The sequence below is a fragment of the Gracilinanus agilis genome, chromosome 4 (assembly GCF_016433145.1).
Source record: "Gracilinanus agilis isolate LMUSP501 chromosome 4, AgileGrace, whole genome shotgun sequence".
Classification (NCBI taxonomy): domain Eukaryota; kingdom Metazoa; phylum Chordata; class Mammalia; order Didelphimorphia; family Didelphidae; genus Gracilinanus; species Gracilinanus agilis.
In genome coordinates, this window is record NC_058133.1 from 381,715,929 (window position 1) to 381,742,601 (window position 26,673).

A 26,673-nucleotide genomic window follows, 5' to 3' on the forward strand; every position below is an offset into this window, starting at 1 on the left:
TATTTTGTGTACACAATCTCATTTAAATATCACAATAATCCTGGGAAGCATTTATGGTTACATATAGTATTATCTTCATTTTACAGATGAGGAAACTAAGGGTCAAAGAACTTGTCCATGGTCTCATTCATAACTAGTGAGTATATAGAGTTATATGGAAATAAATGACTATGTATCTTTCTATATAACTATTTAATATAGCTATAACTTTGTATATAACTATATAATATATGTCTACATATATATGTATTTTATAACCAAGATTAGATTTGAATCTAGATCTTCTGAATCCTGGTCAAGCAGTTTCTCCACTATACCATGTTATGTGTCAATATGAGACTCTTCCAGTTTTGTAGCACCTGCCAGGACTACTACTCGGCTGACTTCTCTTTTAAAAGTCAGTTTCCAGATGATTTAGGGGTGATAACAGAGTCTTGGAATTGCATACAGTAGGAGAGATCTCCATCCAGAAAAATCTAAGTTCTATTTAAGGATATTTAGGATTTAGAGTGCATAGAGGAAATGTGTGAAAGATGAAGTTAATACCTGCATTTTCAGTAGCAGCTGAATTTAAGCTTGAACAGATGGAATCAGAAACCGTAAAATGACTGCGGCCAGACTCTAGGCAAGAGTATATAACAAACTAGCAAACAGAGGATTGAGCTGTTCATGATAAGGTATTTCATGGTACTCAGTGTGATGCAGTGGAAAGAAATCTGGACTTGCATTTAGGAGACCTGGTTTTGATTGCCTGCTTTGAGCATCAATCAGTGATTCTGAGTCTTAGCTGCCTCATTGATACTTTATTGCTTCCAGGATCTTTGATTTGACTTCTTCCCTCCATTGATGCAAGTAACAACTTGTGCAATTTAGTAGATGGTCTTTAAGCATTCCTATGTTTTAACAATTAACCACTTTCAAGTTCTCTGGAGAGGAAATTCTGCAATTTAACTAGGGTTGGCCTCAGATGATAGACATACAGTCCATCACCAAGCTGTATTCAAATTCTTTCCAACTTATTAGGATGTGCCAAAAGTTGTATTCCATTGGACCAATGCTTTCAAGAATACAGATTACCTTTAGACATTATAATAAGACCATTGTGGAGGCTGTTCATCTATAAAAGGGAGACAATGGAGATAATGTTCCACTCACTGGACTACTGTTGTGAGGAAAGTGCTTTGTAAACTACAAATGTGTGTGTGTGTGTGTGTGCCTGTACATATAGATAGAAAATATAGCATAGATAGGATAGTGTTTGTTCATATATTTCTTATATGTGGCCTATAGTGTGTATATATGTGTGTATATATCATATATAGCATATACAGCACAGTATATTTATACATATATACTTATAGCATATATATAGCAAAGAGTATGTATGCACATATATATGTCATTAAAGCCTCATGTTAATTTGAAGTTGAAAGTGAACTCATTTAATGTTGACAAATGAAACAATTATACGAATGTCGGCTAAGATTTAAACATGAACTAATTTCTTTAAAATAAAATCTCTGAAAGGAAGAAAACGCAGCACTTGGGATAAAAGAATTTAAAGTGAGAAAGAACTTTTTACATCGTGTAGTCACAACACTCCCTTTTTATTTTACAGCTGAGGAAATTGAGCCTGAGAGTCTTTGTTCTAGGTCACAGGGATAGTAGCTAATCTAGGATTCAGAGTAGAATAGTGGATAGACTATTAGAGTTAGAATCAGAAAGATCTTGGTTTGAATCTTGCTTGAAACACTATGTGACCTTGGGGAAGTCACTTAAATCCTGTTTCCTCATCCCTAAATAATAATAGTACCTGCTTCACAGATGTGGTGAGGATCAAATGATACTATATATACAAAATGGGTTTTAACCCTTAAAGTGGCTATTATTATTTATGCCCAAGTTTTCCAACTCAAGATCCCTTTTTTAACTCTATCATATTACCTCTCTTAGAGATATATACTGAAACAAAACAAAACACTGCCCCAACACCCAATAAAAACCATCATATAGTATAGCCAATGCTTTGGTCTCGGGTAAGTCCTATTTATTTATGAAAAGAATTTCAGTCTATATTTTGATCCATATGGTACATATTGATGCCCATAAGTGCTTCTATTTCTAGCATTGTTATAAATATTCATTTGTACATTTTTGTATCTCTTAGTCTTAGCAGTTTATTCATATATAGCTTATTCTATCCTACCATTCCCCCAATGATCACTATTTGAGGATTAATAACAATAATAGTTATTCTGATTAAGATAGTACCTTTAAATATATTATTTATATAGCATACATATATTTAAAAACTTTATCCTCCAAAGATGTGTGAAAAAACCAGAAGATTTTTCTTGGAGATATTTGAAAATTATAAGCAGTTCTACTATAACATATGTTTCAAAATTTTGAATTCTTTCCAATGCCATTGCTACTTTAGGGAACACTGAGTATCATGAGAATTTTTATGTTGCCTCTCTGAAATTTTGATTTCTTCGTAAGAAACGTTGAAAATGCAGAAAATGACACAACTTCCTAATAATTCATGAGCTGTACCTCTTCTGACGTTCATTTTACATCAGGTCATTGTCAAGGAAAAGTGCTATATTTTATATTTTTCTGGTGCAGTAGTTGTTGTGGGCAGAGAAGTACTGGTCTAAACATCTCCTCTTCCCTCCATCCTCTTCTGTCCCACGTTCCAGAGTTGGCAGCCTTCCCAACTTACTCCTGTGATCTGGGTTGCAGGCTGAGTTGCATCAGTATTAGACCATTATATAACAGAAGAGTAACTATTTGTGTATTTCTTTTTTTTTTTAATTTTAAACCCTTAACTTCTGTGTATTGACTTATAGGTGGAAGATTGGTAAGGGTAGGCAATGGGGGTCAAGTGACTTGCCCAGGGTCACACAGCTGGGAAGTGTCTGAGGCCGGATTTGTACCTAGGACCTCCTGTCTCTAGGCCTGGCTCTCAATCCACTGAGCTACCCAGCTGCCCCCTATTTGTGTATTTCTTAACCATTTAACACACAGAAATGTGCTACCATTAAAAATTTAGGCTACTATCTTTTTTTATATGTGTCACTGGCAAAGTTTTTGATTATTTGCCCTTAAACCCATTTACCCCATAAATTGTGTCTTTTTTATTGTTTGATTTTGCATGGTGAGGTGTTTTGGAGGAATACATATGTTGGGTTTTTAGCAGAACTGCCTGCACTTATACAAATTTTTGGGCAACTTTAATCAAGTAATTTTTAGTGACTGAAGGAAAAAATCATTCATATATATATATATATGTGTGTGTGTGTGTGTGTGTGTGTGTGTGTGTGTGTGTGTGTATAGGGGTTTTCATAAAAACTTGATTGTGGGTGTAATCTTCTATAAAAGCTCTTCTGATGTCTAGTACAGAGATAATCTATTTGTTCCAGAAAGTCACAAGCTGTCAGACTGTACTATGGAATAGGCATAGGAATAGAAAGGCAACAGGCTACATCTACTATGGATCAACTGATCTAGTTTAGTGCAGAAAGGAACACCTCTAGTAAGTAAGATGGCAACTTGATGATGACTTCTTTGTTCATGAAAATCCTTGAAACAAAGCAAAATACAGAATAATTCAGTTTTGTATTGTCTTCAGCACTGATAGTGGGAAGGTGGCATAAAGGGGGCTGGAGAGTTTTAAGGAACATAGTTTTTAGATAGTTTGTGAAGATGAACATATCTGTTGGCATTCCAAATATGACAACCTTAAATAGTGACCATTGAGTGGACACACTGTTGGAGAAATAATCACATCAATTTTGAAACTGGCACAGTAAACAAAATCAGAAGCAAAAAAAAGTGAAGTTGTGTTCCAGTGGAAAGATGGTTCACAGTTTTTCCTGAAAAGGCAAATAAATAAATTGATATAGTTATTTTTATTATATGTTCTAAGTGAATAAGAAAGATCACTTTGTGAGATACTTTGCCATCTTGAATTGAAGAGAACATGAAAAGTATTTGCAAAAAGATGACCATGAATACAATTATACCTTATGCTACATACTTGTTGTAGGTGGTGAGGAAGTAGAAAAATTATATTAAGAACTTATTTTTAAAATACCTTGGTATACATTATTTAGAAGTAAGAAATATGAAGCTAAGTTTTCCTTGGCTATTTAGAAATCTCACATCTATGTATCTTCTTGGAAGCACTAGATGTGGTTTATACTAAATAACAGCATAAAAATAAAATTGTTATACATATTGTGAAGGATGAATTACCAAGATGGGAGTTACTTTTAATCATCTCTCTGTGAATGGAGTCTCACAATAAACTTCTTAGGGTGAAAATGAAAATACATAGTGTTTAAAGAAGTAACTCCACCTTCAGGGATTTAAATGTGAAATTAATGTAAGGACAGATATTGAAAAGAACCAACACAATTTTCTTAAGTTGAATTGATGTAAACAAATTTTCATATTCAAGAGGAAAAAGCTAAGAAACTCCCTGAATAAGATATCCAAGGGCAACACTGGTTTAGAATATACCCTTACTTGTAAAATCTTTCAGAAGAAGGTAGCTGGCAATTATCAACACCATCATATCACAAAATAACAAGAAGTAGAAAGGAAGAGAAAAAAATTTCAGAAAATTTTGTGAAGAAAACTAATTAGGCCAGATTGTCCTGAGAGTATGTAAGGATGAAAATGAAAGGATGATAACAAAGAAATGAAAAGTGGAAAAGATCTATAAGATTTTTATAGCAAACTATTTTCTTTATCAATAGATGCTACATTAGGAATATCACTTTCCCCAATGTGAAACAGCTGGAGGCAATACAATTTTGAGGAGATTGAAGGATTAATTCCCAAACTATCTGAAAGGAAAGAGGATACCAAGTACTCAAAAAAAAAAAAAAGGATAAGGCAAGATTACCTTTTGTAATTGTATAATGCTTTCAATGACATTAAGATTATTTCTGGGGGGAAAAAGGCTCATAAAAAACAAAACCCAACAACTATGTTCTTCTGGTAATCCTCTATGTCTGGTAATTAATGGAATATCGCATTCTCTATACCATTAAAGATATGGGTCATCCAATAGACACTGCAAAGACACATGGTTGTTGTTATGTTGCAACACATTGCCAGTGAAAAACTACTGAGGACCATAAAGGGGAGATATATAATTTGAAAAGAAGGTTGACATGATGTAATGAGAGTGAAAGCTTATGGATAACCTGCAGGTGGTAATACTTGACACTGGGCAAGTCACTTGACTTTTGTTTGCTTCAGTTTCCTCATACATCAAATTGTATAATAATTGTAGAGCTCTTAACAGAGTATCAAGAATATAGTATGTGTCACACAAATATTGGTTATTATTATTATTACTTAATGTAAAGAGCTCTAGAGCAAGCAGCCAACATATTGGGTGAACTCTGGAGGATGAACTCTGGGGGATTAATGCGAGGAAATGTCTCCAAGTCATAAGGAATATGAGGGTCTTGAGAGATTATAATCTATACCTTTAAAGAGATTACTTATATCAATGAGATTATAGATCTATCAGAAGTATCAGAGCATAACTTATTTACCAGGAGAACAGAATGCTAAGGAGAAAATTTTAGATTTTGTAAAGATTATTACCAGTGAAATGCCTTTATAATTCTGAAAAATTACCTGGATATAAAAATAAAAGGAAACCATTATTCAAACGCGAAAATTAATTTCTTAAATTTATTTAAATTTTCTTTCAGAATTCAGTTGAAGTCATGCTTTCAATATAGTATTTCTCATTTTTTAAGCAAAATTTGTCTTTTATTGGTCACCCAATTAGATATTTTAATTTTAAAAGTCAAAAGGCAATAAGCATTTAAATGTTTAATACTTCTAGGCACCATGCTAAGTGCTAGGATACAAATACAAGCAAAAAGACATTGTTGATCCCTCTTTCCTGCTAAATACTCTCTTTTCCCTTGGCTTCAATGACACTGCTCTCTTCTGGTTCTCTTCCTACTTACCTGACTGCTCCTTCTTAGGCTGTTTTGTAGTGTCACCCATAATTGGTGATATTTTTTAGTGAAATGTGGGCATTCTTCAAAGTTCAGTCCTGAACATCTTATTTTTTTTCTCTTAGAGTTCTCATCAACTCAAATGGGCTCAATGATAATTTTTATATAGATGACACCCAAATTTATATATCCTGCTATATCCTCTTGATCTCTAGAGCCACCTTTTCTATTTCCTATAGGATATCTTAACTTTGATGTTCCATTTATATCTCAAAATCAAGTTTGAAACTGAATTATTCCTAGTTCCCTTATGCTTTCTTTCTTCCAAATCTCTCCTTTTTGGCTAAGGGGACCATCACTTTACTTATCTTCTTAATTTTAGTCATCTTGGACACTTCCTCTCCCTTTGTATCTCATTTCCAGTTGTCGAATCTTGTTACTTCTATGTCTATAACATCTCTTACATACAATTTCTTTTTACCCATATAACTACTGTCTTAATTTAGAATCTCTTTCCTAGAATATTGTAATAAACTCCCAAGTGTTTCCCTCCCTCTATCCTTGCTCATATCTATATAATCTGCAAAGCTACTAAAACTTTCTTCCTAAGGAACAGATCTGACCACATCGCTGATCTATTAAAAATATCTCTAATGAATTCTCTTTCCCTCTCCTTCCCTTCACCCTGCATTTCTTCCATAATTCCTCCTTCCCTCCTTCCCTACCTTCCTTCTATCCTTACTTTTTACCCTCCCTCTTTTACTTTCCCTCCTTCCCTCCCTACATCCCCTTTTGTTTTCCTTCCTTCCTTCCCTCTTGATCAGGGATAAAACACAGGTGAAAGGGATTCTATATTAGATGACTATGTAGAATTGAATTAGTTCCCTAAGTATTTGAAGTAATAAAAGGAGAAAAGTGTAACCAGTATTAGGGCAATAACCTAGGGCAGTGATGGGCAAACTACAGCCCAAGGGCCAGATGTGGCCCTCTGAAATGTTCTGTCTGGCAGCGCAACATTATTCGTAACCTCACAAATACAATGAGTAGGATACAATACAATGAAACTTTGAAAGAGTTGCATTAGAAACAGACTGACAGATGAACATTTCCTTTCCTTTGGCCCCCTCTTTAAAAAGTTTGCCCATCACTGGTCTAGGGAAAAGCTGAGGGGTGGAGGAATAGTAGTCATGTTTAGGACAAAGAATAGGGTTGGGAATAAGGCATATCGAAAGATGAATTGATTAAAATTATGATAAGGCAAAGGAATCATAGAGTTAATAATCAAGGAATTAGTAATAGGTAATGATAATAATAGTTGAAATTCGTATTGTACCTACTATGTGCCATGCAGTATGCTAAAGTGCTTTTCAAATATCTTAGTTGATTCTTACAACAACCCTGGGAGATTGATGCTATCATTATCCTCATTTTGCAGATGAAGAAACTGAGACAAGAAGAGGTTAAGTGACTTGTCCAGGGTCACACAATAGGAAATATCTGAGGTTATATTTGAACTCAGGTCTTACTGACTCCAGGTCCAACTATGTCACCTAGCTGTCCCTGTGGATGTGACCATCTCTGTCTGTATCTGAGGTATAGTGGAAGAATAGACCAGGGGAACTGACTACTTTGAAGAACTGAAAAGTGTGTGCATGAATATGTATATTGAAATCCCATAGTATGAAGTCAGGAAATAAGGAGGAAAAAATGAATTGTGCAAAGGAAAAATAAATTTCATCCAATTTGAGGACCACCAATTGTGACGTGGAGACACCTGATCAGGCCACTGGATGAAAAACGGTTTCCATTAGACCATAACTTTCCACTCCACACCTTTATTTTCAAAGAATCTCATGACTTTAGATTACTTATCCCTTGGGTTTCACAAAAACAAAACAATAACAAGAAAACATCAAATCCTCTCTCTGACAGCTGAAAACAATGTCCTATCAACATCTTCCGGCCTTCCATCATCCTCTCAGGGAAAACTTTCTTCTTCTACCACTAATTTCCCATTTCAGCACATTATTTGTTTCTACACATTTCTTCTGCATGAATACACTTGTGCCCTGTGGGTAATCATTGTGTTTTTAATAGGGGAAAAAAGTAAGATCAAACAAGAAGGAAAACGTGTTCAAGTGATGACAATTTGGATTCCAAGGCAGCCCTGATTTGAGGTCATTTCATTCATGGTAAGCTTTATTATGGGAATCTCTAAACTTGAAAACCGCATGCACTAATATGGAAACAATTTGGTTAAGGGTGGAAATTTGTTTTAAATTTACGTAAGGAAGGGAATCCTCAATTACACTTGATCCCCTTAATTTTAAATCTCAGAGATTTTCCTAGTTGATACCAACGTGACCAAGGTTGTTATCTTGGACTTTTAATGCCTGATTTGGTGTTTCAGTGAAGAATTGCTTGGAAAAGTGTAGAGGGTAATTGGCAAAGTTGTGGTAAATTACCTATATTTTAAACTATGCTTCCTAGTACATTCACAATTCATCTCCTCTGTTTTGAATACTCTGTGAGAGCAGAGATTATTCTGTATGTAGTACATGTAATACAATACCCTCATAGTTTCAGGGAGAGTTCCTTGATTCCCAAAATGAAGGCTGGTCTTTTAATATCAAAATTCTTTGTGTTCTACAAGTTACAACATGCTCTGACTTTCAGAGGGTTGAAATAAGGATGAGTCAGAGAGCAATGCCCAAAGGCATGGTAAGCAGGAACAGAATATCCCAGGCAGAATTATTTAGGAAAAATAGAATATAGCAGTGATGTCAAACTCAAATTGAAATGGATCCTTCCCATCAGCATATTGACTTAGAAGATGAAAAATTTACATGATCTATGTTGTGTTACATTTTGATTTATTTTTAAAATATTTCCCAATTATATTTTAATCTGGTTGGTGGGCCCTGGAGAATTTAGCAATCATGAATTCAACACCTTTGGTGTAAAGGATGTCATCAAAGATAGTGAGTGGGGGGAAAAGAATGGGATGGATAAATACATTAGAAATATGCTGTGAATGACATAAAATGACATATCCTTCAATGTTATCCTCACAGTGACATAAGCACACACATACATACTGGCATATATACACACATGTGCATGCAGATGATTGATAGGCAGATCCCATGGGATAAATTTAGAGAATTTCAAAGGCGAGATACAAGATGGGCAGACGTGAAGGAGTTTGTTATTTGTTGAAGGGAACTCAAGATGATGATATTACAGAGCCATTGGAATAGTGGAATATGTGTATAATGGGCCTTAGTGGGGAGGTCATAGTGATAATCCCTTGGGCTTCACAAAACAATCCTCATCATCAAAGTAGTCTCTAACAGCTGAAAACAAAGTTCTTTCCACGTCTTTCTTCCCTCCGCCATTCTTTAGGGAAAATTTTCTCCTGTTACCACTGATTTCCCATTTCAGCACATGATTAGCTTCTATGTATTTCTTCTGCATAAACACACCTTTTCCTTGTGCACAAGTTGGGTCATACTGAGGAAGAGAATATAGTTAATAACAACTGTAGTTTTTAACACAAAGAAAGTCTGCTAACTTGACTGTGATCTTGGACAAGTCTGGGTCTTAGTTTCTTAATGTGCACAATGTACAAGAACTTGGAACCTAGAAAAAAATATCATGGTGCCATTAAGCCTAGCCCTTTTATTTTTTTAAGATGAATAAATTGAAGCTTATAAAGGGAAAATACTTACTCAGTGTCACAAACTTGATTTGTGATATAGCTAGATTAGAACCCAAGTTCCCTTTCAACTAAACTCTCTTTCTAACTTGCTACTCTTTATTAAGGTCTGCTCTGTTTCTAAGGTGACAGTCTATGGTTTTTAGAAAGCACTAGTAGATGGCTAATATAGCAATCACCAAGGAGCAGGGCTAGTCCCAGGCAATGTTGCTAAGTGAGCAAAACTTCTCTTTAACACACCTGGCCTCCCCCATGGTAGCCTTTTCCTTCTGAATGCCAGTGCCCTCACACTGACTCTGAGCAGCTCACATTTTGAAGAAAGTCATCTGTTAGTCACAGTAAAAAAAATAGGATTTAATAGTGACACCCCATTTAAGAGTATTTCCATATTAAAGGAGGGATGACAGGGTAAAGCTTAAAATAAAGGAATGAATTGCTAATGGCCCAATTTTAAGCCTCAGCAGGGGACTTATTTTGCAGAAGAGGAAAGCTTGTCCCAGTCTCCAGAAATCTAACCAAATGCTCAATTATTCAAGTTTGTTTTCCAGGTATTTTGTTTTAATTATAAAGCTCTTAAGAATTAACATTTAAACATAAATATTAGTGACTTGGTTTAATAAGCCTTACCCTTCTATTTCATCACACTCCCCAAAGGACCTTTCAGTTTATTTTGAAAATCAAGGGAAGGGGGGTAAACAAGAAAAATTCGATTACTTAAAAACATTATTTTACATAAATTGAATTTAAACAGTGAACCTCTTTGGTTATTTTTAATGCAAGTATTGTATACTAGAGTTAGTATTTTAAGTCCTATTCATCAAAATGATGAAATGAAGACTTCTAAGGGAAAAATGATAACCCCTCTATTACAATTACATTAGTGGGTTCATCAACATTCTGAAGCCAGCTTGAAGGGTCAAGAGAACAGATGGTTAAATTTTCAGTGCAACAATTTACATCTTGGAAATTGCCGAATGTTGCAAATCAGGGAATTGTTTATTTCATTGATTGTCAAAATTTAAGAAATTGATGGAGAAAAAACAATGCAGATTCAATTTAAATGTATGTCTTCTGTACATTCTGAAGAGCCAGTTGTTAATATTTACCAGCATACCTCTGTTTTACCTATTTTTTTAAACCCTTACCTTCAGTCTTAGAGTCAATACTGTGTATTGGCTCCAAGGCAGAAGAGTGGTAAGGGCTAGGCAATGGGGGTTAAGTGACTTGGCAGGGTCACACAGATAGGAAGTGTCTGAGGCCAGATTTGAACCCAGGACTTCCTGTCTCTGCTCCTGGCTCTCAATCCACTGAGCCACCCAGCTGCCCCCTTTACTTCTGTTTTTATAGAGTTCAGTTATTCAGCAGACTTAAAGGAAAAAACAATATAGGGCTGGAAAATCAGCTGGTTAGTTAATCAGTCAACTAACTGACCAGCATCAGTTTCACATTAGAAGGATTTATGTGACAATCCTAATTTTATAGCATTTAGATTCCTTCTTATAAACTTGGATATGTTTTCTCTTTAAAGGTGTCATCTTAAGACAAGTCATTTTATTTATAGAGAACAGAAAATAATGGAAAAAAGATAAGGAAGCTTCCAACCAACAATTCTAGTATTAAAACATTCAATTCTTGTCCTGCCTACCTATATTGCTCAAATACCACTAGATGTCAAAGGACAAAATGGAGTAAGCAACTTGGGGGACCCTTTACCACCCAGCATTTCTGCAAATACCTCCTTCCATTTCCCCCTCTGAGCTGGCTGTTGATTCTCCAGCCCTACTTCTGTAGGAGGGAACCCAGAGTCCCCTCTCCATTCTGACCCTTAAGCCTGTTCCCCATTCCTATCCCCCTGCTCTCCTTCTAATTCAGTTCATATCACCCTAAATGTCCATATATTCTTTGTAGTCATCATTTCTTACACTGCAGTATTATTCCATCATTTGGCTAGTTTGTTTAGTTACTATTAATTAATGAACATCTATTTTTATTTCCGTTTCTTTGCTATTACAAAAAGGTTTTTGTAAATATTGTGGTGTTTATATCACCCTCCTGTTTGTGGTGTCCTTGGAGTATTTGCCTAACAATGGAATCCATGAGCTAAAAGGTATAGGAATTTTAGTCACCTTTTGGACAAAATTGACCAATTGCTTTCCAGAATGATTGGAACAAATCATAATTCTATGGACAATGTATTAGTGTGCCTATCTTTTCATAACTTTTCATGATTGACTATTCCCATCTTTTATCATCTTTGTCAATTTTAGGGATGTGAAATAAAGTTTCAGAATTGTTTTAATCTTAATTTCACGTAGTTATTTGAAATAATTTTTCTCATAGTAGTTAATAGTTTGCAATTCTTTTGAAACCGTTCACATCCTTTAACCATTTATATTCTTGGGAATGGCTTTTAATGATGTTCATTCTTTCTTTACTAGGTGAGATTATTTCAAATTACATGAGTATTATTTCCTAATATGCTTGTCATGACAGGTCATGATTCTTTTTTGTTTTATTCTTTTTAAACCTCACCTTCCATGTTAGAATCAATACTGTATATTGGTTCTAAGACAGAAGAGTGGTAAGGGCTAGACAATGGAAGTTAAGTGACTTGCCCAGAGACATACAGTTAGGAAATGTCTGAGGCCATATTTGAATCCAAGACTTTCCTTCTGTAGGTCTCACACTCAATCCACTGAACCATCAAGCTGTCCTGGCGCCAAATAGTTCTTAAAATAGCAGACATCATTGTTTATCCTGTTGACCATTAAGTCAGTGCCCAAGACTCACTTAAATAATTTTATTCTAAATCCATCTTGATTCTGAAGAAGGTTTAACATTTCTCTTTTTTGCCTACACATGTTAACATAAAAATTAAACACATGTGTGCTTGTATGTTTATCTGACTTCTCAATTCCCTTGACTTTCTCTTTCACTTCATTTAAACTACAAATAAATATTGATATATGATTGATTAATTTTGCTATCACCCTCAAGTCTTCCTCTTCCATGTTTATGAACTCTGATATTCCTTTATTTGGTCATGGTCTTCTAGTATTCCACTTCCCCCATGTTCTAGCGACCCTTTCATTATTATGCAATTGACAATCCCTCTACCTGTTCCCAATTTCAATACCTTGATAAATCAGTTCAATGTTACACAATCTTCTACTCACAAATTTCTGGCTTCCTTGTCTTTCCAGTTATTATGCCTTGTTAAACCACAACCATAGATTATTTCCAACATCTGCCACCTTTGATCCTACTGCTAAATAGAGTTAGAAAAAATAATGAAACTATTGTTAATAGGCCCATTTAAAATTATGAAACATAAATTTCAGCAAGGCTGAACTTCTTAATAGATTTACTTTTCTAGCCACTGTCTTGGCTATTCCACCTATCTTCAAGAGTCCTGTGGCAACCAACCCCTAGACCTACCCTTTTAGCCAAGGACTTTACCACATACTTCAATGAAAAAATCAAGACCATTCAAATTTCTCTTTTCCTTTCCCTGAATCACATACCAATCTGACATCTTCTATTATTTCATCTTTCTCTCTTGTCTCTCAAAAAGAGGTGAACTTTCTCTTTGCCAAGGTAAATTCCTCTACAGGAAGTAGCTTACGATATATAATTAATCTTGTCTTCTCCAGAAAAGTGACCCCTCTATCATTCCCATTCTATTATCTTTAATCTTTCTTTTTCTACTTTCTTTTCCTTCTTTCTATAACATGCCTGGCTCTTCCATTCTAAAAAAAGAAAGAAAAAAACTTCTTACTTCATTCTACTATGCCTTTCCTACCCTTGCATTTATACATAAACCTCTGCAGAAAGTCATATGTATTCAGTACCTAACCTTCTCCTTCCATTCTCTTCTAAACCCTTTGTAATCTAGCTTCAGTTCTTATCATTCAATTAAATGTAACAGCTCTCCAGTGGTTCTTTCTCCACCTTGATAGTTTTTGATCAGTCAGATGTCAAATCAGCTAGGTATTACAGTAGATAAAACTTTGGACCTGGAGTCAGGAAGACCTGTGTTCAAATCTTGACCCAGATGCTTAGTTGCTATGTGACTCTGGGGAAAATCACTTAAACTTTTTCTTGGTTTACTCAACTATAAAATGAGGATAATAACATTGATCCCTTCTTTTCCTGAGTTCCATCTTTTTTTTTCTAGATTTTTGTATTTTCTTATATTTATCCTCCTACCAGTCAGAACAACTCCTCAGTTTCCTTTGGTTTTTCATTCTCCTGTTTATACCCACTAACCATGGATGCTCCCTAAGCCTATTCTATTCTAATCCTTTTTTCTCTCTGCACTCTCCATTGGTGATCTCATTAGCTCCCATGGCTTCAATTATCTTCTCTATGCAGATGATTCCCAGACCTGTATATCTAGCCTAACTTCTTTCATGGACTCTAGTCTCACATCATCATCTTTCCTTAGGACATCTTGAGCTGGTTTTCCTATAAGCATCTCAAACTTGAATTTCCAAAACAGAACTCATTATGCTTTTCCCTAAACCATCTGCCTTTTAGAATTTCTTTAATAGTGCTCCGGATACCACCATCTTCCCAGATACCCAAGATCTCATATAAAATACTCCTTCATCACAATTACCCCACCTATCAATATGTTTCTAACTTGTTATTCTGAATTTTATAACATTTCTCTATCTGTCTCTTTCTCTCTAATCTAATAGCCTAGTGAAGGCTCTCATAGTGAAGGTTCCAATAGCCTTCTAGTGGTTTCCTTTCTTCAAATCGATATCCACTTCAGTTTATTCTCCACTTAGCTGCCAAATTTATGAAATAAGGTGGATACATTGGAGCACTCTATTATATTCATTTTCCCACCTACAATGACAAATTGATAGGTGCTTGGCCTCCAAGCAAAAGTGGTGTTTAAATAACTAAGACACAAGTCTGACCAGGTCACTCCTTACTCAATAACCTCCAGGGCCTCCCTATTACCTTTAGGGTCAGATTAAAACAACACAGAACAAAGCAAAACTTTTTAAAATCTCTTCACAGCCTAGTTTTGACAGTTTTCCTAGAATTTCTAGAAATTCTAGTGCATTCTGCAGTGACCCTGGACTTCTTGCCCTTTCTTACAAAGGATATTTCATTTTCCAACTCTGCACTATTTTCACTGACTGTCCTGCCCACCGGGTCTGGTATGTTCTCTCTCTCACCTTTAGCTAATGGCTTTGCTGTCTTCCTTCAAGATTCAACTCAAATCCTATTTTTTACAAGAGTCCTTTTTCAGCTGTCTCCTTTCCTCCTCTCTAATCTAGTCCCTTTTCTCTGAGGTTAATTCCTATTAATACAGTTTCTATCCTATCTCAATATACCTGTATGGATATTGTTTTACCAATTGGATTGTGAGCTCTTTCTTTGTAAGCCCAGTGCTTAGCACAATATCTAACACATTTCGGTGTTTTGGCTTGTTTAAATAGGTATGTAAGGGGAGGGTAGATGGCTTAGTGGATAGAGAGCCAGGCCTGGAGACAGGAAGTCCTGGGTTCAAATTTGGCCTTTGATACTTCCTAACTCTGTGACCCTGGGCAAGTCATTTAAACCCAATTGCCTAGTCTTTGCCACTCTTCTGCCTCGGGACTTATACTTAGCATTGAGTCTAAGACAGAAGGGAAATGTGTGTGGGTATGTATATTCATATATAAACTAGGTGATAAACATATACCATACATATATTACAAGTAGATTGTGTATAAACTGAATAGGGTGCTAGTCCTGGATTCAAATCTGTCCTCAGATACTTTTTAACTTTGTGGCATTGGATCTAAATTACTTAAGCCCTGTTTGCCTCATGTTTTATGTATAAAATGGGGATGATAATAATAAAAATAATAATTTCATGTGTAAAATGGGGATAATAATAGCACCTAATTCCCCTTTCAGGGTGGTTGAAAGGATTAAATGAGAAAATAATTGTAAAGTGCTTAACACAAGGTCTAGAGCAGAGTAAGTACTATGTAAGTGTTATACATACATACTTACACACAAACATGCATGTTTACATTTTGCATACATGTAGAAAGAATACAAATTTATTTTCTCTACATAAGTTGGGCTTTTATAACTTACCTGCTCTGTCATTTAGAGGAATTAATTTAAAAAATTAAACGTAGTGTTAACTATTTTCAGTGCAGGTAGCCTTCTAAAGAAATTAATAGGATTAATGAAAATAGTTTATCTTAATTTTTCCTACCCCATTTGCTTCCATCCCATCACACCCATAATCTACCCTTGCTTAACCCACTCTTAGTCTTGTTTTTGCCAGAAAGTTCTGTCTCTCTGAAGTTAAAGTTGCATAATTTAAATCATGTGTAAGAGGTATCAGCCATCCATCCTTCAGCTTTCCAAGCCTCAATTTCCTTTGACTTGCTTTTTCATGTTGTCTAATAGCCTGTGATTCATAATCGAGGGTGGCATTTAAGGATTTCCAAAAGTAAACATGGAATCCATTGAAGATTTTATTAGTCCTGTCTAATAAAAATACAGCAGTTTAAAATAAAACTGCTACATTAGAGGGCTCCATAAACTCCTTATTTTTCTACCTACAATGACAAATTGTTAGGTGCATGCCCTCAAAGCAAAGGTTGTATCTAACTAACTAGTACATCTTAAAAAGCTCATAATTATATTATGTAGCATGTGTAAGTTCAAAGGTCAGCAGCAATAATCAGTTCTTTTGAACATCTGTTTCTTTAAAAAAAGAAAGTCTAAAAGCTCTTTGAGGTCAAAGGTCTTCAATTAAAATCCTTTATTTTCATAAAAAAAACACACCCTAATTTTATTTTACGGTTGAAATTTTTTTGAGAAAATTCAAAACTTAACTATGTGTCCATCTGCTCAAGCCAATTAGGGCTGATTCCTAGCTCCTTATTGATGGTAATTACCAGGAAGTTTTTACATCAAATACGTAAATTTTTATGGCTCCACCATGCTCATTGGCCCTCAGTTCCAATTTCATCTCCTAAATGTGTAAAGCCTATTTTGGACAGTTATTTATGACAGTCTTACCACTTTGATTATGCCAACTGTTACCATACAAAATGGACTTTCAAAATGTAATAAACATATATACATATATTGCCTTTAAATAATTTAATTTCTTTCTGTCATTGTTGATGGTTTTAGAGAGGATCTGACTACCCTCATAAAACAAGAAGATCAAATTCTCATCCTAACAGAAATTTATAGCTAAAGGGGGACCTTTGAGGTGAGAGGATCTCACTCTCATTTTATAGATGAAGAAATTGATGCTCAGAAAAATGAGGTAATTTGCCCAAGGTCACACAGCAAACTGGTAAAAGAACTGGTACTGGAACCCAGTTTTCTTAATTCCAATTCAATAAACCTATATGAATCACCTACTATGTACAAGTTCCTGACACATTAAAAATTCAAAGACAAAATGAAAAAGAGCCTGTGATGTTAAGAAGCTTATATTTTACTAGACATCTAATTCCTTTTCATTGTGCCTTATATCTAGGACACCTCTCATTCCATTTTCTTAACTCTTCTCCTATGTTATTCAAAAATTCAAAAATGAAAGTTAATCTGCCCTGCTTCTACTCCCTCTAATCTGGAAGAGAATAGCCTATTACCTTCTCGGGTCAATAACAGGGGTTTTATTATTAACCTGGATGTATCAATTTCAGGGGTGTTTTCTCATAATTTTCCTATATTGACTATGACTTACCAAATGTTGTTCTTATACAATAAAGAGATCAATGGATTTGGAGTAAGGCAATCTGGAATTTTAATCTGAGTTTTCTGGGACACTGAACAATTCATCCCCCATATCTGTACCTCAATACCTTCATATGTAAATAAAAGATGTGGAATCATTGACCTTTATAGTCTCTTCAAGCTCAAAATCTATGATCCTATTTTCATTTTTCATATAGACACTAAACCTGATTCTCCTTATTGAAGATCAAACACCTTAACTAAAAAAAGCAAAAGATTTGTGATTTTGGAGGAATTTTCATTTTTTTTCTCTTTGCAGCTTTGTGGAGAATGCCAGTATTTCAGGTAAGTTATTTGATCCATTGCATGAGATAGTCCTTTGGAAGATTAATGGGAAGAGATAGACAATAATCTTTTAGGGTGGGCAAGAGTGAATGGGTTGTGATTTGAACCACTAGAGAGAGTCCTTATATTGAAGAGTTCAGAGAAGAATAATGGCTTGAAGAAACTCATTGAATTCATTTGTCCTGAATGAGATCCAGTGAGCACTACAATTCAGATCATAAAATGGCTTTCATTAAAACACTGTGTTTCTAATTGCTTAGAATCCCTAGCAATCTGACTTGGGGCTGTGTATAAAACTTACTGTCTGCATTGTCCAAATTATTATAATAGTTATGGTATCCTGGTTTGTGGAAAGGCCAGGCTATATGATCTTCCAGAGGAGACTTTTCATGCATTGGACCATCTTTTCTCATTCATAAAGACAGATGTTATGAGAGATCGGCTGTCATTGTCCCCTTGTATCTGTGTGGTGATTGAGAGCTTGAGGTCTAGAAGTTTCTAAAAGCAGATGGGTTAAAATAAAAAAAATCCAACAATCCACAGTTTAAGAGCCTGTAAGCTAAGCTGTAACAACTTAAAATGGGCAAATATTTTAACTCAATTCCCCAGTCAATAAATGAGAAAAAGGCTTGGGATGAAGGTCAAGAGCCAAATAACATTAAAAATTGGGTAAAGCAATTGCCACCACCAGTTTTAAAACATGAGCATAAAGGCACACATGAAACGATGAGATGATTTTATTTTAACCAGAATGCAAACCTATCTGTAACAGTCTGGGTTATATTTTTTCTTCAGTAGTATCCTTGATTTCAAATTTTCCTCAGATGTCAAACATTCTCTTAGAGCTTCTGACACATTGTTGAATATGAATCAGTTATGCCATGTCATGAAAAAATTCAGCCCCAAGAGAAATTGTGCTGGGCAGCAGTCCTTTGCAAATTTACCAGTCAACTTGCTTTACTCACTGACAATATCCCTCAGCCATTCACCATTTCAGAAATAAGGATTGACAGGGGGTCTTCAAAGAAGCATTCTGAAAAATAGCTAAGCATAAATTTTCCTAAAAATCAAATTTGAAAGTGAAATAGAAGAGAGGAAGAAGTGATTCATTTCTTATAGAGCACCTGACTATTTTCTTCCATGTTCAGATCTTAGACCTAAGGCATATGATTCACTAGGCATAATTCTTTATGTTTGAATTCCAATTTCAAATTCTAATGTAAATTCAACAAATATTAGTTAGGTTTATACTATGTACAGCCCCTGTCATCTAGGAACTTATGTTGTGTGCAGATGCAAAACATGGAATCCCTGCAAAGGTACAGAGGGTGAGGCTCTCCCTGTACCTTTGCAGGGATTCCATACTTTGCGTCTGCACACAACACTTACAATCTACTAGAAAGGCAAGGGTAGAAAAGAGAAAAAAGGCAAATTTTATAGGGAGGAGGAAAGGAATATAACAGATACACAAAGGAATAAGGAAGAGGGCAACAGGAATAAAGGAAATGGGTAAAATCCTCTAAGAAAATTTGAAGTTGGAAATGACCCTACCAGTTGGATTGTGGAAAGAATAAGGGAAAATATAGCAACTAAGGTGGACCTTGTAGGAAAACAAGTAATCCAGGAGACAGAGATAAGAAGGCAGTGTATTCAAGGCTAGGGTGAAGAGGAGTGAGTCCAGGTGTGAGGAGGTATGATTTGTGAGCATACATAAAGGCCAGAGATAGTATGTCAGTTCTCTTCAGTTCAATCCTATCTATTTTGATTCAGTTTGATGAAGTGAGTTTGGGGAATATAGTTTGATCAATCTCTGACCTTGTCTATGACTCCCCAGTTCCATTCTTGAAGGTAGAAAGGTGCTTGTGGGTGTTCAGATTTAGTACAAAGAAATAGATTGTCCTAAAATGTTTCCCAAGTCCCATTTCTATGCATGTGTATGAGTGTGAGTATGTGAGCAATGGTTTATATTTGACCATTTAATTCCTCTCAAGATTTTTCTGAGATATGTAATATTCCACTTGTTACATGAGAACACTGTAATTTAAGGGGGTAACTTCCAAATTCAACCAATTTCCCCCCTGTTTTCTTCTCCTCTTTTTCTTTTTCCCCCTCAACCTCCTGGGAAAATCTTACTGATATTTTTCCTAAGTGGTTACATAACCACTTAATATGTAGTTTGGGCTTCTTTAAAAAATAAATGCCCTTCTGACCAAACTGACCTCCCACTATGCATGAAATGTGTGGGTGTGAAGTAGAGTCCCAGATACTGGCTGGAGCAATGGTAGTCCTGGCTATATATCCATCTTCTCATCTCATTATCTTTCTCTCTTTCATTGAACAAAGAATGGCAAAGGAGGATTCAGTTTTACATATTTTATTTCTTTCTATCTTTTTTTTCTATTATAAAGGTCTAAAAGTGTGAAAACATCTCAGAATCTGTCAAGAAAGGGTAGAAGAAATGAAAAAAAATCCCACTGTCTTTCAGTTAATACTCATTATCCTCACTTTCATTTGTTAGGACATATGGTATTGTGCCTTCCTCCTTTCCCGCTATGGGGGGAAAATAATGAAAAGGAGAATTATGATTTCCCCTTTTCTAATATTGGGTATGAAAACTGACTTTGTTGATGGCCTCGAACAAATAACTTAATATCTTTATTTTGGTTAGCCTAAGATTCCATGGAGATTATTAATATTCATCTAAGTGAAGTAATATAGCAAGGTTCATGGTAGAATACAAGAAAGATGGGGACAGAAAACCTAAATGCAAGGAAATAAATAGGTGATTGGAGATGATGCATTTTAAAAGGGCCAAGATGCTCAATGAGAAACCACCTTAACTTTAGACTTAAACTTTATACTCTTGATAGTATATAACATATTTTGGAGAATACTAAACATTACTTTACTATCATCTCAATCTTATTTTTTGGTTTTCATGATTTTTAAATTCTATACTTGATTTTTCTTAATCTATTTTTAGGGAAAAAATGATCTGACTATGTGACTTTCTTTATCAATAATCTCTAGTGGCTTCCCTTTGGTTTTAGGGTCAATTATAAACTTTTCTGTTAGATATATAAAGTTTTTCATGACTTGGATTCAACTCAACTTTCTAGTCTTGTATATTATTTATTCCCTTTCATTCACTCTATGGTTCAGTCAAACATAATTTCTGGTTGTATCTCGCATATTCTGTTTTTGCATTCACTTCCCTCCATGTGTAGAAGGCAATCTTTCCTCACCCAAACCTCTTTGAAACCCTAATTTCCTGTAATTTTACCTCAAATGTCAGGCTTTTCTTGATTCTCCCGGTTCCTGGGGCCATTCCCATGACATTTTCCAATGATAAACTTGTGTATATTTTGTATATGTTTATGTGTTGTTTTTCCCTCACTGAATATGTATCTATGGATTATTCCATTTTTGACTTTGAATCCTCACTCCTATTCTAGTGTTTGGCACATAGAAGTTTCTTAATGAATGGCAGTGGATAATTTTAATTAGAGGCAGCAGGATGTAACACAGAAGCAAATGGCCCTCAAATCTAAGTATGGCCCAAACCACATAAAATATCATTAAGAAATGTTTAAACATATAAAAATACAATTCACCATGGATAATATTGTCAATATGGACCCTCAGGGACCCATTTTTATTTAAACATGACACTACTAGTTTAGTAGATAGGGCTTTCAAGTTGGAGAGAAGAAAACCTGGGGTCAAATCATGACAGATATACTAGTGATATTTCTCTAGACAGGTCACTTATGCTCTCTGGACCTGTTCCTAATTTGGAGAATGAAAGGGCTGGATTCAGTGACCTCTAACCTCTTGATCTTTGATCCTATGATAATTACCTAATCTTCTCATTCAAAATCTACAGTTTAAAAAATAAATATGGAAGAATAATGCATTAGATTGATTGTAGGGCTTTCCCCACCCCTAATTTTCCTTAGATTTATTACTGATTTTTAATACCTTCATTCAGCTTTGCCCTACTCCTAACTCCTGTATGTAAGGCCTTCTATCAACTAACCTTGCTTGATCTTCCATTTGCATTTCTTGATTTTCTTGCTCCTTCCTAATAAAGAATTTCTGTGTGCCAAACCAATGATCTTATTTTCAACATGAATGTTAATGCTTATTTCTATTCATTCTTATGTTCATGCTATTGTAAGAGGGAGTTTTTAGGTATTTTATAGATATATATTTAAAGTGTGGCTGCCAGGAATCAATAATTCAGATTGATTCCATAATTAAAATAGACCCAAGTCAGGATCGGGTTTAAGGTAGTTTATTTACAATTAGGAAGGTAAAAGGTAGGGAAATAGAGATAGGGAGAGGCTAGTCCAGGTCTGCAGAGGCCTGGACGGAGAGAGAGGGTTAAAAGGCTAATTAAACTAGACTACAAGCCATAAGACCTTAGAAATCAGAGAGGCTATAAGCCTACTTAAGGCAGAGTTTGGAAACACCAAGGTAGGCCAAGGAAGTCAGCCTAACTTGCCCACGTGACAATTCAGAGTAGAAGCAGTCTGAGGTCTCACCTGAGAACCTTCAACACCAAGTTCAAAGTGGGAACTGCCTCACCAGGAAGTAACCAACATACTTGAAGAGATAGTGTCTCTCGTCACTTCCCTTGGGTCCACCTCTAATTCAAGTGGACAAATGGCAGCCTCTACACTGATTTGGACTGCCCAAAGGGAGTCCCTTGTTCTTGATTAGTTACTTATTGTCACGTGTGGGTAACTCATCTCCCCTCCCCACTAAGGGAGGTGGGGATGATATCATCTCCAGTAAGTAGAGTTTTGACTATGAATGGGCTAGAGCTAATTCCATTTACATACTATGTCTCTAGTTTGGAGCAATCTTTCCATTTTCTCTCTGAAAGTTGATTTCCATACTTCCCATTCCCTTAAAATTGGCTCAAAATTCATATCCAGCAGGCCTTGTTAGATTGATCTGATTCCCAGTCTGGTAACTCTCTTATTCTATATCTCTCTAGTATTGCAACATATGTAGTTTCTGTTCCAGGTAATTTGATCCACTTGCCTATTAGCATTTATGCCCTATGCCTATGCTTTTGCATAGGTTTCCCAAAGGCCTGGAATGTACTCAATCCATCTTCCACCTCTAACAATCAGAAGTTTCCTTCAGACATTAGCTCAGGTGCCACTTTCTATGGGAAACATTTTTTATCTCTCTAATGGTCAGTTCTGGACAGAGGATTGTTTTTTCTTTTTTTTTCCTTTGTATGTATATGTCATGGTATGTTGGACATAGTAGACAATTAATAAATGCTTGTTAAGTTGAATTATATTAGATCATAGATTTAGAACTGAATGGGTGTTAAAGACCATCAAATCCAACACCTTCTTCTCCTTCCCTCCTTATTTTAAAGGTGAGGAAAATGAGGTTGAGAGATATTAAGTGACTTGCCCAGAATTATACAGAATGTGTCTGAGGTGGGATTTGAATTTAGGTCTTCCTGATTCTAATCTATTCTGCCAGCTGGGTGCTTTCAAATTGAAATGAATATTATTCAAGTAATTTCATATCTGTTTATTGTATCTTTCCAACTGAAATTTTTGAGAAATGGATCCATATTTCCAAATTCCTTTGATTCCTTCCATAATATTTTTTTTTCTTTTTAAACCCTTACCTTCCATCTTGGAGTCAATACTGTGTATTAGCTCCAAGACAGAAGAGTGGTAACGGGTAGGCAATGGGGGTCAAGTGACTTGCCCAGGGACACACAGCTGGGAAGTATCTGAGGCCAGATTTGAACCTAGGACCTCCCGTCTCTAGGTCTGGCTCTCAATCCACTGAGCTACCCAGCTGCCCCCTCTTCCATAATATTTTTAGTATAGAGCTGCATACTTAATAGTAATTTGATAAGTGTTAATATGAGTTACTTATGCAATGACTGACATTCCTCCTTCATGGAGCACTTGGTTCTACCATTTGGATGAAATTAATGATAACTTTCATCAACCAGCCAATTTAAATGATTTTTCTTTTTTAAATAGTATCTTATTTTTTCTCTCAATTACATGTAAAAAACAATTTTAGCCCTTTTTTTCTTTATTTGAGTCAAATCCCCTTCTTCCTCCCTCCCTCTCCTCTCTCCTCCCTGAGATGGCAGGAAATCTGATTTTACATTTGCAATAATGTAAACATGCCTTAATATTAGTTATTTTATGAACTAGAATAAAAATGAAGAAGCAAAATTAAATATTGTTTGTTTTAGTCTGCACTCTGTTTCTATCAGTTCTTTTAAAAATATTTTATTTTCCCAGCCACATGAAATAATTTTCAATATACATTTTCTGAAATTAAAAGAACCAAATTGGCTCCCTTTCTCTGTTCTCTTTCCCCTCTTCTGAAATGGTAAGCAATTTGATGTACAGTTATGATCATACAAAATATAATTATATATTGGTCATTTTTATGAGAGAATACTGATAAAACCTCTCCAATAAAACACAAATAAAATAAAGTGAAAAATAGTATGCTTTGTTCTGTATTTAGACTCCGATGTTCTTTTTCCGAAGGTGGTTAGCATTCTTTTTTCATAAGTCCTTCAGAATTTTCCTGATCATTATATTGTTGAAAATAGCCAAGTCTTTCAAAATTGATCAAAATACAATATTGCTATTCCTGTGTTCAATGTTCTCCTGTTTCTGGTTACTTCACTTTGCATCAGTTTGTGTAGGTCATACTAGGTTTTTCTGAAATCATCCTGCTTAATATTTGTTATAGTGCAAGAGAATTCTATCACAATTATATACCACAATTCATTTAGTCATTCCCCAATTGATGGTCATTCCCTCTGTTTCCAGGTCTTTTCCACCACAGAAAGAGCTGTTATAAATATTTTTGTTCAAATAGGTTCCCCCAACCCCCTCTTTTAAAAAAAATATCAGTGGGAGACAGACCAAGTTGTGGCATGCACATTATTCCATATTGCCCTCCAGAATGGTTGCATAAGTTCACAATTCAATTAACAATGCATTACTGTTCCAATTCTGTCAAATCCCCTCCAACATTTATCATTTTTCTTTACTATCTTATTGGCCAATCTCATGGGTGTGAAGTGGTACCTCAAAGATATTTTAAATTTGCATTTCTTGATTTTTTCGTATGATTATTGATAGAGTTGATTTCTTAATCTGAAAACTGCCTGTTTATATCCTTTTATCATTTGTTAATTGAAGAATAACTTGTATTCTTATAAATTTTACTCAATTCTCTATATATTTTAGAAGTGAGGCCTATATCAGGGAAATTTGCTATACATTTTTCCAGTTTTTTGTTTCATTTTAAACCTTGCTTTTCTTTGTACAAACCCATTTTAATTTAATATAAACAAAATAATTCATCATATGTCTTGTAATATACTTTGTCTCTATTTTGGTGATAAATTCTTCTCTTATAGATCCTACAGGTGTACTATTCCATGCTCTCCTAATTTGCTTTTGATATCACTTTCTTTGTTTAAATCAGTGATGGGCAAACTATTCCCTGCAGGCCAGATCCAGGCTTTAGTTTGCCCATCACTGCTTTAAGCAATTCCCTAATCATAACATCTGGCTGTGGGGGCACAGTGATTAGGGAATTGCTTAAGGCAGTGATGGGCAAACTAAGGCCTGGATCTGGCCCTCTGGGAATAGTTTGCCAATCACTGGTCCAGATCATATACCCTAAATCATATACCTATTACAAGCTGGACAGCTCAAGAGGAAGTGAAAAAAGAGCAAATGAAATAGAAGAAGATCAGGAAACTCCAGCGAATTGGACACAGGCTTTGGAAGATCTCAAAATTCCATTAACTCAAGAACTTCAGGAACTCAAAAAACAATTAAGAGAGGCTGAAGATAATTTGAAAAGGGAAATACGTGAACTAAAAAAATAAAATAAAATTGTAAAATCCCAAACTGACCAGCTCAAAAATGAAGCAAAGAAGGCAAAAGATGATCTATAAAGAAAATCAGACCAGAAGGAGAAGGATGACCAAAAAACCAGGGATGAAATTCAGTCTTTAAAAAATAGAACTCAACAACTAAAAGCAAATGACTTCACAAGACAGCAAGAATATATAAAACAAAATTTAAAAAATGAAAAATTTGAGGAGAAAATAAAACACCTCATTCATACAACCAAAGATCTGGAGAACAAGTCTTGAAGAGACAATTTAAGAATTATTGGTCTACTGGAACATTATGAGAAAAGAAAAAGTTCGGACATCATCTTACAGGAGATTATCCAAGAAAACTGCCCTGACAGTCTCAAACAAAAGGGAAAAGTGGAAATTGAAAAATTCCACAGATTACCTCCTACATTTAATCCACAACTGACAACTTCCAGGAATATTATAGCCAAATTCAAAAACTACCAGACCAAGGGAAAAATATTACAAGCTGCTAAGAAGAAGTCATTCAGATACCAGGGAACCACAGTTAGGATAACACAGGATCTGGCTGCATCTATTTTGAAGGACTAGAAGGCATGGAATATAATATTCCGGAAAGCAAGAGAACTGGGTCTACAACCAAGAATCAACTATCCAGCAAAACTGACTATATTTTTGCAGGTGAAAGTATGGTCATTCAATAAAATTGAAGACTTTCAAGCATTCATAAAGAAAAAACCAGATTTAGAGAGTTTGCTGCCCAAACACAGAATTCAAAAGAATTATCATAAAATAATTAAGATAGTGGGGGAAAAAACCCAACAACAACAAAAACCTTTTTCTTTAAGGAACCCAATAAGTTCAATCAATTTGTATCCCTAGAAGAAAAGAAAATATTGGTAAATATTAAAAATTGTTATTTTCAACAGGGTAGCTAGAAGAAGTTTACTTAGAGGGAAATGTCAAGATATATATATATATATATA